Source organism: Chelonia mydas, chromosome 1 (assembly GCF_015237465.2).
Source record: "Chelonia mydas isolate rCheMyd1 chromosome 1, rCheMyd1.pri.v2, whole genome shotgun sequence".
NCBI lineage: Eukaryota > Metazoa > Chordata > Testudines > Cheloniidae > Chelonia > Chelonia mydas.
The window spans coordinates 59,424,673-59,438,230 of NC_057849.1; the positions used below are offsets into that span (position 1 = coordinate 59,424,673).

Consider the following 13,558-nt stretch of genomic DNA (forward strand, 5'->3'; position numbering starts at 1 on the left):
TTACCGCCAGTGATGGCTAGCTGGACCATCGTTCGCTCTTGAGGTATAGGATTGCTGAGCAACAAGGGACTCAGGGAGGCAAGGAGTAAACCGATCTGTCTAAAGGGAAACGTTCAAGACCAAACAGAAATGCTTCACAATTTGGAAATTTGACACTAGGAGGACACATTATAGTAGGCAAGATGTTAGAAGGGTTAAAATGGAATTCAGAGAACAAATAGCCAAAGGTGTAAAAACAAAAAGATCAGAAGAAGGCAGCTCACTCTTCCCAACCCCCCAAAAGTTGGTCTGTTGGTTTCCGAGGGGCTAAAAGGAGCACTTAAATAATTTCTTGCATCAATCTTCACCACAGAGGATGTTTGTGAAGATACTGACTCCTGTCCTGCTCTTTTCTGGCAACAAAGGGCTTGTCTTCACTACTGAGTTACATTGGTGCAGCTGCACCCATGTAGCGCATCTGGTGAAGATGCGCTGTGTTGATTGGAGAGCACTCTCCTATTGATGTAAGTACTCCACCTCAATGAAAGGCAGAAGCTATGCAGGCGGGAGAGCATCTCCCATCAACATAGCATGGTAGAGACACTGCTTTAAGTCAGCGTAACTTACGTTGCTTAGGGAGGTGTTTTTTCACACCCCTGAGTGACGTAAGTTACATCGACTTTAGTGGTAGCGTAGACAAACCCAAAGTTGAGGTAATATCAAAGACTGAAGTGTCGGAAGATGGGCTAGAACAAATTGATGATGTAAAAAGCAAGGCATCACTAGACCTAGATGGTAAACATACAAGAATTCTGAAGGAGTTCCACTGTGAAGTGGCTGAGCTGTTGGCAAAAACAATCAATCTCTCATTAGAAACAGCTAGTGTACGAGAGGAGTGTTGGGTAGCAAATGTTGTACCTGTATTGAAAAAAGGCTTTGGCATCATCTGAGTAATTAGACTAGTAAGTCTTACATCTGTACTGGGCAAATTTGTTGAAATGATCATTAAAAATAGAGTAAAACACCTGAAAGTTAAATAGAATAGGGTCTAACCATGGCTTCTGCAAAAGAAAATCTATCCCTTATGTATTAGAATTCTTTGAACATGTCAAAGTAACGGCTACGGGACAACCAGTTCACTTAGTTTGTTTAGGCTTGCAAAAGACCTGTGATGTGGTCCCTCATGAGGCTATTAAAGAAACTAACTAGTCAAGAGGCAAAGTATTGTGGATCAAAAGCTGGCTAGAAGACAGGACACAGAGGATAAATGGTCAGTTTTCTTCATGGCAAAAGGTTAACAGTGGGGGTGCTTCAAGATTCCGTTCCAGGTCCCGTGTTTAATATAATAATGACATGGAAGGGTGGTGGTGAGAGAGGAGCAAGTAGTGAGGTAGCAAAAGTTACAGATTATACATTTATTTAGATAAGTTAAAACCAGAGAAAACTGTGAGGAATTTCAGAGACCAAACTAAAGTGAATGGATAACATGCCGGCAAATGAAATTCACTGTTGACAAATGCAAATCAATAAACAGTGAACTATTAGCACGTCTTTCAGGGTTCTAAATTAACTATATCAATCCAGGAAAGGGAGCTGAGTATAACTGCAGATAGTTTAATGAACACCTGTGCTCAATGTACAGCTGCAGTCAAAAAAGCAAACGATGTTAGAATGAATAGGAAATGGGACAGAGCATAATATGGAAAATGTCATTATATATCATCAATAGTGCAGCCTCATCAAGAATACTCTGAAGTATTCATCCCATCTCAAAAAGAATATTGCAGAACTAGAAAAGGTTCAGAGAAAGGGACAAAAATGATTTAGGGACATGGAAAAACTCATCTAAAACGAGATTAAAATGATTGGGTTTGTTTACCTTGGCGAGGAGATGAATGAGAGTACATGATAAAATATATGAAATAATGGTACGGAGAAAGTGGACGGGGAGCTTTTGTTCTTCCTGTCTCGTAACACAAGGAGACATTCAATGAAATGGAGAAGTGGCAAATTCAACTGATAAAAGGAAATATCTTTTCGGGGAATGCTACATATTATTGTGTCCACACTGAGCAGCATGTGCTCTGTTCGCCACTGCTAGGCAGTGGTACCTTTCCTTACAAATTTTGTCTAAACATTCACTGACTGTCAGAACCTGAACTCAAAAGTAAACTGGAAATTATAGAATAATAAATTTGAGAAATACTCATCCCTTTCATTTTTTAATTGCTGTACTCTAACCCATTCCCCCTTTTTTGGCACACAAATTTGAGTCCGTACAGTACATTCTAGAATGAGTGAGTCCTTAGCAGAATGATTCATAAACATACATTTTATTGGTTTAGTTCACTGCATACTTCTAGTAAACGTGCTAAAAATTGGAAAGCTATCTGAGGACATCTTAACATAAATTACTGTCTCCTGTGGTCCAGGTGGAAGTGTGAGATCTTGCTAGATCTCCTGAAGACTTAAATATACTGATATTAGCAGTGGTCTTCGTCATCTCAAACAAGTGAAAGGCAAAATTGCTACATCCCTTGTGCATTTTTATGGGGATACATGAGTGTTTCAGTGGGAGCACTGGAGCAATGGCCTCTCAGTGGATATGCAAATATCATCAAAGGAAATACTGCATTGCTGCTGTGTTTGTTCATAAGGAAACACTCAAGTTAGGGCAACACTTGAGTACCTTTTTAGGAAAAGCAATTTTACATTGCTCATATACCATGATAGCATAAAATGGGCCCATTTCACATTAATTTGCTGAAGCCTGTAATAAAATGTACTGGTTAGTTAATGAATTAGGTAGCTGGACAAGGAATTTCATAGTCCGATTTTTTTTTTTCATTTGGCAAGGGGTCTACATCAGTCCTAGCCTTAAATCAACCACACACTTTTGGATGAAGAGGAATAATCACGTTTACATATGGGTGATTCAACTCTCATTTTCACTTGTAGAAAAAAGTATGAACTGTGAAGAGAATGACATGACTAAAATGGCATACTCCCAAAGTGGATAAATCTAATACCTGGAAAGATGTTTTCCTTCTGTGCTTGCTTTTAAATGGCAGAAATTGGTTTTCAGCACTGTAGTCTTTAAGAATAGTGAAGAAGACTCTCTTTTGTTTTGTTTGTCTTTACAGCAACACAAATATTTCTGACAATGTTCAGAGCAACTAGTCAGTGGTGTATTGATTTGAGTGTCAAAAGAGGAGCAAATGTAACAGGTTAACAGCACCAGCATAATCTTTTGACTGTTGTTGGGCCCTGATTACCCCTGAAATGTATTTTTCTTTGATAGGAGATGCGTTTGGGACCAGCAAATTAAATGGAGAGCAGGCAAAACGTCTGTACTGGATTTCTACTCATCTGAATTATTGAATTTCTGTAATCATACAGCAGCAGCAAATGGATTCTGGAACATTCCCAAGCATGACACACTGTACTTGATGTGATTTGAGATGTTTTGTGATTGTGGATTTAAATAATAAAAATAAAATAGAGCAGTCTTTGGAAAGAATTAGACACCTGCTATTTGACCCCTCTGCAGTAACACATTCTGGAATGTGGTCCAAAGTATTCCTCATGGCAGCCCGTGGTCTATCTCATCTTTAATCTGAGGTGCTGTACATCAGCAGATGATGATCTATCTCGATCAGAGCTGCTTCCCGTAGCATTGAGAGAGCACCACACAGTTCACGCATGGGGGTTGGGCTGAGGGGCTGTAAAATTGCTATGTAAACATTCGGGCTCAGGCTGTAGTCTGAGCTCTGGGACCATACAAGGTGAGAGAGCCCCAGAGCTCAAGCTCCAGCCCGAGCCCAAACATCTACATAGCAATTTTTAGCCCCACCCCTGAGCCCTGTTGGCTGAGACAGCTGACCTGGACCAGCCACAGCTATGCCATGGATTTTTATTTCAGTGTAGAGGTACTCTATGAGATCAGTACCTACGGTCTCCTTAAGTACAGTCTGTATCCAAGTTGACCACTAGATGTCTTCAGTACTGAGAAGACACCACACAACCACTCAAATTATGCCAAGTTCACCACCTTTATTGAGCAGCTGCCAGCTGAACAGCGTGAACAGTTTCAGGCTATTAACGAGGGCAAACTGTTAGCACAGGCCTTGCTGGATGTGACCAACACTGCTGCTCAATCCATATCTATGACAGTGGTCATGCAGAAGGTGTCCTGGCTCCAGCTGTCCGGATTCCCAAGGGAGGTCCCAAATACAGTTGAGGACTTCCCTCCAATGGTCTCATACTGTTCACTCAATCCAATGATGAGTCCTAGTATATCCTTAAGGATTTCAGAGCCACCTTGAGATCCCTTAGGATGTACACACTTACAAGCAAATGAAACTTTAGCAGATCCCCAAAGATCCCACCACGCTCCATTCTCAAAGTTTCAGAGACCTTATGAATCACCCTGGAAGAAATCAAGGTTCCAGAGCAGGAGACCATCTACTTCTTCTGTGTCCACTATTGAGCATCCATTATCATCTAAATGACAGTTCTGACAGGCTGGTCGAGGACCCAGAACAACTCCATTAAACTGAGCTGCATCTATACCATTCTACCCACCTCCCTTCCTTTGGAGACAGTCTCTCCCACTTTCAATCCTGATGGGAGCAAATATTGTCAGCCAAATGGGTGCTGGGTTATAAAACAGGTACTCCATCCATTTTACCTCCTTCTCCTCTATCTACCTCTGTTCTTCATCTCGCCTCAGGAACACCTCTCACAGGTACCTTTTAAAGCAGGAAGTCAATTCCATTCTGCACATAGGAGCTGTAGAACCATTTCCAGTTCAGCACAGAGGGGGAGGGGCTTTTACTCCAACTATTTTTTGGTCACGAAGAAGAATGGGGGATGGAGACTGATTTTGGCTGTAATACTCCTTAACAACTTTGTGAAATCAGAAAAATTCAGGATGGTGTCTCTCACAGTTATAATTCCATCATTACAACTGCGGGACTGTTTTTCAGCCCTCAATCTTCATGATGCCTATTTTCAGATTGCAATTCATTCATCTCACAAACAATTCCTGAAGTTTTTGATAGGTCAGGATCACTTCCAGTATCATGTAATTCCTTTTGGCCTTTCTTTCTCCCCAAGAGTCTTCTTGAACATATTGGCAGTGGTTGCAGCTTACCTTCAGCACCTGGGGATGAACTGGCTACTCAAGGGCCAATCTTATAATGAAGTTTTTGCTGTCATAAAGATAAGATCCCTGTTGTGTTAGCTAGGTTTGCAGCTCAACATCGAGAAATCCACTTTGAGGCCGGTACAAAGACTAGAGTTCACAGGAGCATCCTTAGATGCAATATCACCCCAGACTTATCTTCCCTTGACAGATTCTTGATGTTAACAAATCTCATCTCAAAGATTCAAATCAGCCCACAGACATCAAGAAGAATTTGTCTTTAACTACTCACTCATATGGCAGCTTGCACCTTTGTGACACAACATGCCAGGCTCTGCCTTTGATGTTTTGGGTTGGCTCAGGACTGTTTATACACTCCAAACAAACACAGCCTGAACAAGCTGGTGCTGGTCCCTTGTCAAGCATGAGAGTTTCTCAATTGGTGGAAAGATCCAGATAATGTCTGCATGGGGATTTTATTTGTTCAACTTCCTCCTTCCTTCACCATAACAACAGATGCAACCCTGATGAGCTGGGTGGGGTGGGAGCACCTTTAGGGACCTCCACCACTCAGAGCAAATGGTCTGCCTAAGAGGCATGGCGACATATCAACCTCCTCAAGCTGAGGGCAGACAGAAATCCTTATATCCACTTCCTGCTTTTAATCAGAGACAGGTCCATAAAGATCTTGACAGACAGTATAGCCTTGCATGTTTTATATCAGTCAACAAGGAGGGGTCAGATCTCCTTCCTTTTGTGCTGAAGTGATGAAGTTCTGGAACTGGTGCATAGCCAATTGCATTCTAATCTCAGTAATTTACCTCCCAGGGAACAAAACAGGATAGTGAATGACCTCAGATAACACTTCTCCCACAACTATGCTGGGAGTTAGATTCCTGGATTCTCAATCAAATCTTTCTGGCTTGGGGATTTCCAGAAGTAGATCTCTTTTCCACGGTTAACAACAAGAAATGTAAACACTTTTGCTTGAGGGGGTGGGGGAGGTGTCAGGCCCTTTCTCATTGGAAAATGCCTTCCTTCTTCAGTGGACAAGAGGCCTTCTATATACATTTCCACCAACACCCTGGATTCTGAAAGTGGTAAAATCAAGCAAGATCATATTAATAGTTTCAGTGTGGCCCAGACAGACATGTTTTACCCACCCACTTGTCAGGTAATCAGCCTTCCACCCATGCCTCATGTTCTTTCTCAAGATGCTGGTAGGACTCTTCACCCAAATCTGTAGATTCTTCGTCTCAAAGTTTGGCTCCTCAATGGTTTGTGAGAATAGAATCTACTTGTTCTGAGGAGATACAACAGGTGTTATTGAACAGTAGAAAAGATTCCACAAGCTATATTTACCATCACAGGTGGAAAAGGTTCAGCCTTCCGTGTGTCCAGAGACATTTTGCATCTGCTCACTCTTCCCTCTCAATACTTCTAGATTACCTCCTAGAGACCAAAAAGACAGAACTATCTATGAGTTCTATCAGGGACCACTTGGTGACTATGATAGCCTTTCATTCCCTGGTTGAGAGATTCTCAGTTTTCGCTCATCCCACAACTGTAAGGTCGGAGAACCTTTCCCTTCCAGTTAAGGATCCCACTCTGATTTGGAATTTGAATTTAGGATTTTATGGATTCTCCTTTTGAGCCAATGGCAGCTACTTCCCTCATTAATTTATCTCTGAAGATGGCCTAGCTGGTGGCTGTTACCGCTGCCCAAAGGGTTGGAGAAAGAGTCTCTAATGGTTGTGTGCCCTCCATTTACAATATTTTTCAAGGACAAAGTTTTATGTCCACACACAAAATTTTTACCCCAGGTGTAACATCAACCAAGATATCCATCTTGTGGTTTCCCCCGCCCCAAAGCTGCATGAGTCCAGAGAGGAGGCTGTTTTGCACACTTTGGATGTTAGGAGGGCATTAGCCTTTCGTTTGGACAGAACTAAGTAATTTAGAAAATCACCAGAATATTTGTGTCCCTTGCTGATAGGTCTAAAGGTTGGCAATTTCCACCTAGAGACTCTCTGGAGGGATTTCTGATTATACTATGTAGCTGCAGACATAGAGCTGCCTCCTAGGGTATTGGCCCATGAGATCTCTCTTTATATATCTATGGCATTACTCAAGAGGATTCCTATTCTGGACATTTGTAAGGCTGCCACCTGGACCTCCATACATACTTTTCCCGAGCATTCTGCAGTGGCCCAGTCTTCTAGATTGGAAATGTTATCTTGTCTTGAGTCTTGAACTTGGTTCCAAAGGCTCCCCTCCCGCACTGGGGGCACTGCTCGGTAGTTACCTGAAGTGGAACACCCTAAGGACACTACTTTAAAAAGGAGAGGTTACTCACCTTGTGCGGTAACTGGAGTTCTTCAAGATGTATGTCCATATGGGTGCTTCACCACCTGCACTCCTTCCCCTCTGCTTTGGAGTTACCTCTGGAGACTTTGTGATGGAGAAGGAACTGAGGGCAGTTTGCCCGTGCAGCCCTATATAGCCTCCAAGTGGGGCACAGGGATACATAAGGTGCATGCACTGGTCAAACAGAGACTACTACCAAGTACCTCTGATTAAAGTTGCATGGGGTGTGAGCATACCTGAAGTGGAACAACCATAGGGACATATATCTCGAAGAACTCCAGTTGCTGCACAAGTTGAGTGTAACCTCTTCTTTCCAGTGTTCTTACTCACTGTCACTTGAATCTCTGTTCTTTGATAATAAACATATTCTTGTTTTCACTATAAATATATCTAATGCTGTGGTGTTAAGCAAGTGCTGGTCCTGAGTTGAATCTTACAAGCTGATGTGACGTGTTCCTTTGAGAACAGCAGGCCTGGTAATTCTGTTGAGTGTTCATTGGAAAGGGGGAATGCTCAGTAAACTTGAAGCTCGCTGTGTGCCTGTCACTACCCACACAGGGCCATCAAGGCCTGGATTGTATTGCTTGTGCTGCTAAAGCCTCATAGTTTCAGGGAGCTGATCTAGAGGAGCCAAAAACAAGGGCTTCCTCTCGCTAAAGGCAGGTGTTGGTGAGGTGCCACACCCCCCTGAGTATCCTCAGGGACGCTACACCCACCCTCTGACTTTCTCTTGAAGTTAGCATCGCTACCCCCTGCTTAGCCAGTGAGGTTCAGTGTAAGGTGACTCCCTCAATTAAGGCATATTAAGTACAGTTCTGCTGTCTGTTATGCTAACAATAAGGATAATTAACTTTCACTGCTCCTGCATCCAAGACTAAAATGGATTTTAACCCAAAACACCAAAATCAATCTCTTTGGCAAGGCAGGTCTGTCTGCTGATCACTGAGGCAAAGTAGGTGTGTCTATGCAAATACAGTCAGTTCCTGAGGTCTTTTCCCCCCAGTTCATCAACAGACAGCAGAGGAAAGCTCATTCAGACCCTGGCTTACACTAGATAGATAGATAGTTAGGTAGATTTTGTTTGTTTTAAGCAGATTATAACAATGCAAGGTCTGCAGGTGCAAGAGAAATCCTTTAGCTACAGTCTTCACTGTGTAGTTGAAATTGTCTGCTTCTGGCCGTATCTTGTGAGAGCGCCTCTGAGAAGTCAGCATATCTCTTAATAGGGGGTTGTATTTTTATTTTTTTCACTGCAAATCTTTCCAAGGCACAGGTAGTTGGTGAAATCAGTTGGATACTAGTCATCAGCATCTACCAAGGGCTCTACCAGACTTTACAATAGTAAGTTTTAATGTAGCTTTGAGTCTTTATATTTGATAGCCAGGCCTATTTATAGGCCTTAGATGTTTCTCACCTGCTCCAGCCTCCACTTCTGCTGTGGTTGTGGTTTTTGTTTGCTTGGTAGTGGAGACATTTATGCTTTCTGGAGTGTAGGTTAAAAGGAAATGATGAAATGGTATTAGATAGCAATAATAAAAAAAATTAAATCAAAATGCTAAACCAAGAAATCCTAGATACATTTGAAAATGCATTAAAAAGAATTACTTGCTGTAAATTTTGGCCTTCATTCTAAATGAATTCCAGAACCCCTTTAGTTAAATGACTGACTTTTTCCATCTGTGCTGCCATAACAGCATCTTGTGGATAATTATTTATGAACATTACTCCTGTTACAAATTGTGAAGTAGAATTTAAATCAGCAATAAAAGCTGCAAAAATCATTAAAACAATTAACCAGCTTGCTAGAACATTCACCACTGTGGATCTTGCTTTAGGAAGTTAACTAACAAACCTGTTATTAACCACTGATGAGGAGCCATTTTGAAGAGATTATTGCTTAATTAATCTTTGTATAGAGCTAATAAGAGTGTTAAATGGGTTCCTCGGATTGGATTGTTAGTATAGGATGCAAGTTCCCTGAGGCAAAATCTTAATCAATATGATATTAAAGTTAGCCATTCAACTAAGAGGCTATTTTAGTCATTTAGAATTAAAAAGACGAATAATTTCATTAATCACTTGATAAGATTCAGTGGCTCTATATATGTGAATTATTATGGCCTTCCTGAAGGTCTTCTGCCATCTCCTTTGGAAAAAAAGCTATATTAAAATCCTCATTTAGATTTAATATTTTTTTCATCAGTCCCTTCTGTTGCAGCATAAATGTAACTTGTCACACTTATCTGTAGCAAACAGGCTACAATGGGGAGGAAAGTAGCAACTGATGCCAATGCTAATGACATTCATCCATGTAGCCTCAAAAAAATAAAAATAAAATCAGAAGTCTGTTCATATTAGTAAATGGGATGAACATCACAGTTGGATACAGTGTGATGCTTGGAGTGACAAGGCTGTTCTGGTCTTTCTTACTGTTTTTAGTGGCAAGGGCTCAGGACATAGCAGTATGTCAATATTTACATTATAAACCCCTGTTTTCAAAGGTTTAAGATTCCGTGTGTGGTGAAAGTTATTTAATGTCTTTGTCTTTAACTCCTAGTTACATGTGTTATACATCTTGGGGGAGAGGAGAGCAGAATCCATAAAATGGAAGACTGGAAGGAAATAGTTTGCTATCCTTGAATAGCTGGTGTCTATAATTCAAAGCTGGCATGATTTAGTACTATTTTACACTGTTAATCCACAATATTGAGTTAGGTCCTTACAAATCTCTACTTTATTTTAGTAACATTTAAAATATTTAATCAGCATATGAATGGTTTTCATTATCTTTAGTATATATGTTCCTCACATGTTTAAATAATTTATACACTGTAAAATCAGCTCAATTACAGATTTACAAAATACAACTAGAGCTGTAACAGCTTTTTCAGTTAAAAATACAGACTAACCCATGTATCTGCAAATCTGTATTCTCTGAGGTAGGTTTCTACATTCTCTAAAGTGTTGCAGGTCTGAGGTTTAAAGGAAACCTACAAAAGCCTGGATTATTTACAGATAAGGCTGAAATCTTATTGTTTAGTTGACTCCATTGTAACTAGACTTTGCAGCTCAAACTGGTTTATATTCTTTCCTTGATGCACACATAACTCTGAACAGCATTGATAGGGGTGATGTACTCAGCAAAATAGAACACCATCATAGAAAGGACCACCCATTCTTTCGTGGCTTTTTGCCTATATTGTCCATATGGAAAAATTTAAAAAATATTCTAGTCTTATCTGCTTGCTTTGCATGGGTTGGAGGTGGCTCCTTCACCTAGTCTTTATCCATTAAACAGAAGTCTAATAGTCACTAATGCATCACACTGTAGCAACATAACAATACCTTCTCAATTAGCATATTCCTTGGAGACTTCTAAATAGTGCCTCAATTCATTACCAGCATCAGATGATCAATATGTCTAACCTGTACCTTGGATATCTCTCTTGAATTATTAAGATACTTTGTTAGTCCTAAGGGAGTAATGTATATTCTGAATAGGTTCTAGTCCACCCTGAATTTTATCATGTAGTAATATCATTTATGATTGCAGAGTGCCATAACACTTACTGTTCTTTTAAGGAGCGGCTCTTAGATGACCATCAGAAATAATATTTCTGTGGGTAAAGGATTTATATTCTATGGACAGAAGAGTTGGAATTAATTGGAAAGTCATTGGCTAACATAACATATTCCTATGCCTTTATACTGACAGCATCATGATTAATAGTAACTGTATGGAAGGAAAGTACAGCTAATTTAGGGAATGGGACTGGAATACTCTGGAGACAATCTCTCAGGAGTACCCACAGCGTATCCCCCAACATCAGAGATGTTATTTTTCACATCTCTCATTTTCTCTCTCCTTCCTGCTGACCTTTTAATGTACTAACTGAAGCTACTCTTATGTGTACAAGCAGCATAATGACTTGACATGTTTGTTACAGATAATTAATACTGCACCAGTTGGACATATTCTCAATTATGATTTCTTCTGACTTTATAGATATCAAACTGACAAGCTTCCACCATAGACGAGTCTAAGAAGATGTATATAGGGATGCTAAATGGAATAGACCATTTACTTGGTCTTATAGGCTCTTTATTGCATTTGCGTCTGCTGCTGATTCTGGCTTTCTGAAATAGCCATTGGCCAGCTGAACTGGTGAAATTGAGAGCAGCCTGGTGCTGTGTTGTGTGTCTCCTAGATCCACCATCCACTAGGTTGGTCATATGTTTCTGTCCTCAGTGAGAACTCCCGGTGAATCTTCCAGAGGCAGCCTTCCTCTACATTTAGAGTTCCATAGAGAGTCGGAGACTATGCAGTGGTTAAGCGGCAAGGCTATAAGCAACTCAGCCACCCCCTTCTCCAGATATAGTCACTGGGGAAGGCGTCTGTGCTTTTGTTTACTTTCTCTGTAGGAGAGGGGAGTGCTGAATGGTGGTAGGTAGAGGAAACAGGAAACAAGATAGAGGGAATGTGACAGAATGAGTGTCTGGGAAAGAGAGTGAGGGAGAGGGAAAAGGGTGAAGATTAGGGGAGGGAGTGGATGGGGTAAGTAGACTGAAGCAAGAGGGAGAGAGGCAGAATAAAAAGAGGAGAAAACATGGCAGAATGGATACCCTTTAATCTCTTCACCAGCTGCCAAAACACTCCCATCTGCCCCTCCTTGAAACTAGACATTCACCAGTTTCCAGCGGTTATTTGGCTAGGAGTTGGGTAACTTCCACAGTTAAATCCCTTTGTGTGTATTGCCTTCTTCCCCCTCTTTCTACAGGTCATGGGCAAAGTCGTCGCTGCCAGCTCCCCACATCTAACTGTTTCTATTTTCAGCAGCTGTTCGATATAACGTGATGGTTCCTAATGGAAACTTGCCACTTGAAGCACCACCCTCCTTCACCCCCGTTGTTTTGAAAGTTCCCACATTTTTAAGTGACCTTCAGATTTGATCAATCAAGTGTCCCCGCAGGATGGTTCTCTCTGACATTGAACCTGCTGCAGTGTGGCACTGTGCAATAAAAAGAGGAATTAACGGGCATTTAAATTCTGAAATTAATGGAGAGAGGGTCTGAGTCGTCTGAACATCTGTTTTCAAGGGGGCCTTCAATTTGCTCTTGGTTTTTAACCATGTGGTCATTATTCTTACTTGTGAGCTAGTAACATCCTGTGTCTTGGAGCAGACACGAGGTTATGACAAAGCAGCCTAAATCATCTCATGTTTGTGCGTTTGTTTGTTTGTTTGTTTGTTTTTGTTTGTGGGCAATAGCAGCAGCAGCATTTGGCAAATAGTTTAACCATTTTGAACCTAGGAGTCTACATACCTGAGCAGACTCCATTTGGCCAGCGGGAGCAATGCTTCAGCAGAGGATAATGCTTTTCCACAATGCACAGGGCAGGTTGTGCCGGGCTCAGGTCTGCAGCTCTCTGAGAGCAAATTCTGAGGAGTGTAAGAGAAAAGTGTTCTTTAAAAAAAAAAAAATCATGTTTTCGCTTCCTTTTTAAATCCTGCCCATGACTTTAATGCTCACGAAAGAGGTCAGCCTACCTGGATTGTGGGTTGGTGGGCAGAATCCACAGAAAGAATGAAAGGTCCACCCCCTCAGATGTGAGGGGCCACAGAGCCCAGCTTACAGGGGACAAAGAATGAAAAAACAGATGTGGAGGTGCACGTCACAGAGTCAGAACAAGGAATCCAGAGGGGGACATTAAGCAGAGAAGCCCAGAAACTGCCCAGTGCTCTGAGAATGAGTCCAAGGAATCAGTGGACAAAGGAACAGAAGCAGCCATCCCTCAACAAAAACAGTAGGGAAAGGGAAGCTACAGAGCTGCTCGGGGGGGGGGGGGGGAAAATGGGACAATTTGCCCCAGGTGTGGAGACTAGTGAAATGGTGACATCACAAGACCCAGGAGAGTGAAAGTTGAACAACTTGACAGGGATGGGATTTTTTGTTAGACTACTTAAAATGTATGTACTTTTAGTTTTATTTTAAAACTGTTTTTGCTAACACTTACTTGACCTCAGTGATTGACCAACACTTTGAATAAAGGGAACTTTTGTTAAGGCT

The 13,558-nt window shown here is 41.3% G+C and overlaps 1 long non-coding RNA gene across 1 annotated transcript; it reads right to left on the reverse strand.

The window, feature by feature from the left end:
* Positions 1-2,694: 2,694 nt before the first annotated feature.
* LOC122461709 lies at positions 2,695-9,050 on the reverse strand. Its single transcript, XR_006283822.1, has 3 exons — positions 8,907-9,050; positions 6,488-6,577; positions 2,695-6,216 (listed from the first exon to the last, which is right to left on the reverse strand). It is a non-coding gene; the product is annotated as an uncharacterized LOC122461709 (long non-coding RNA).
* Between the last annotated feature and the right edge of the window lie 4,508 nt (positions 9,051-13,558).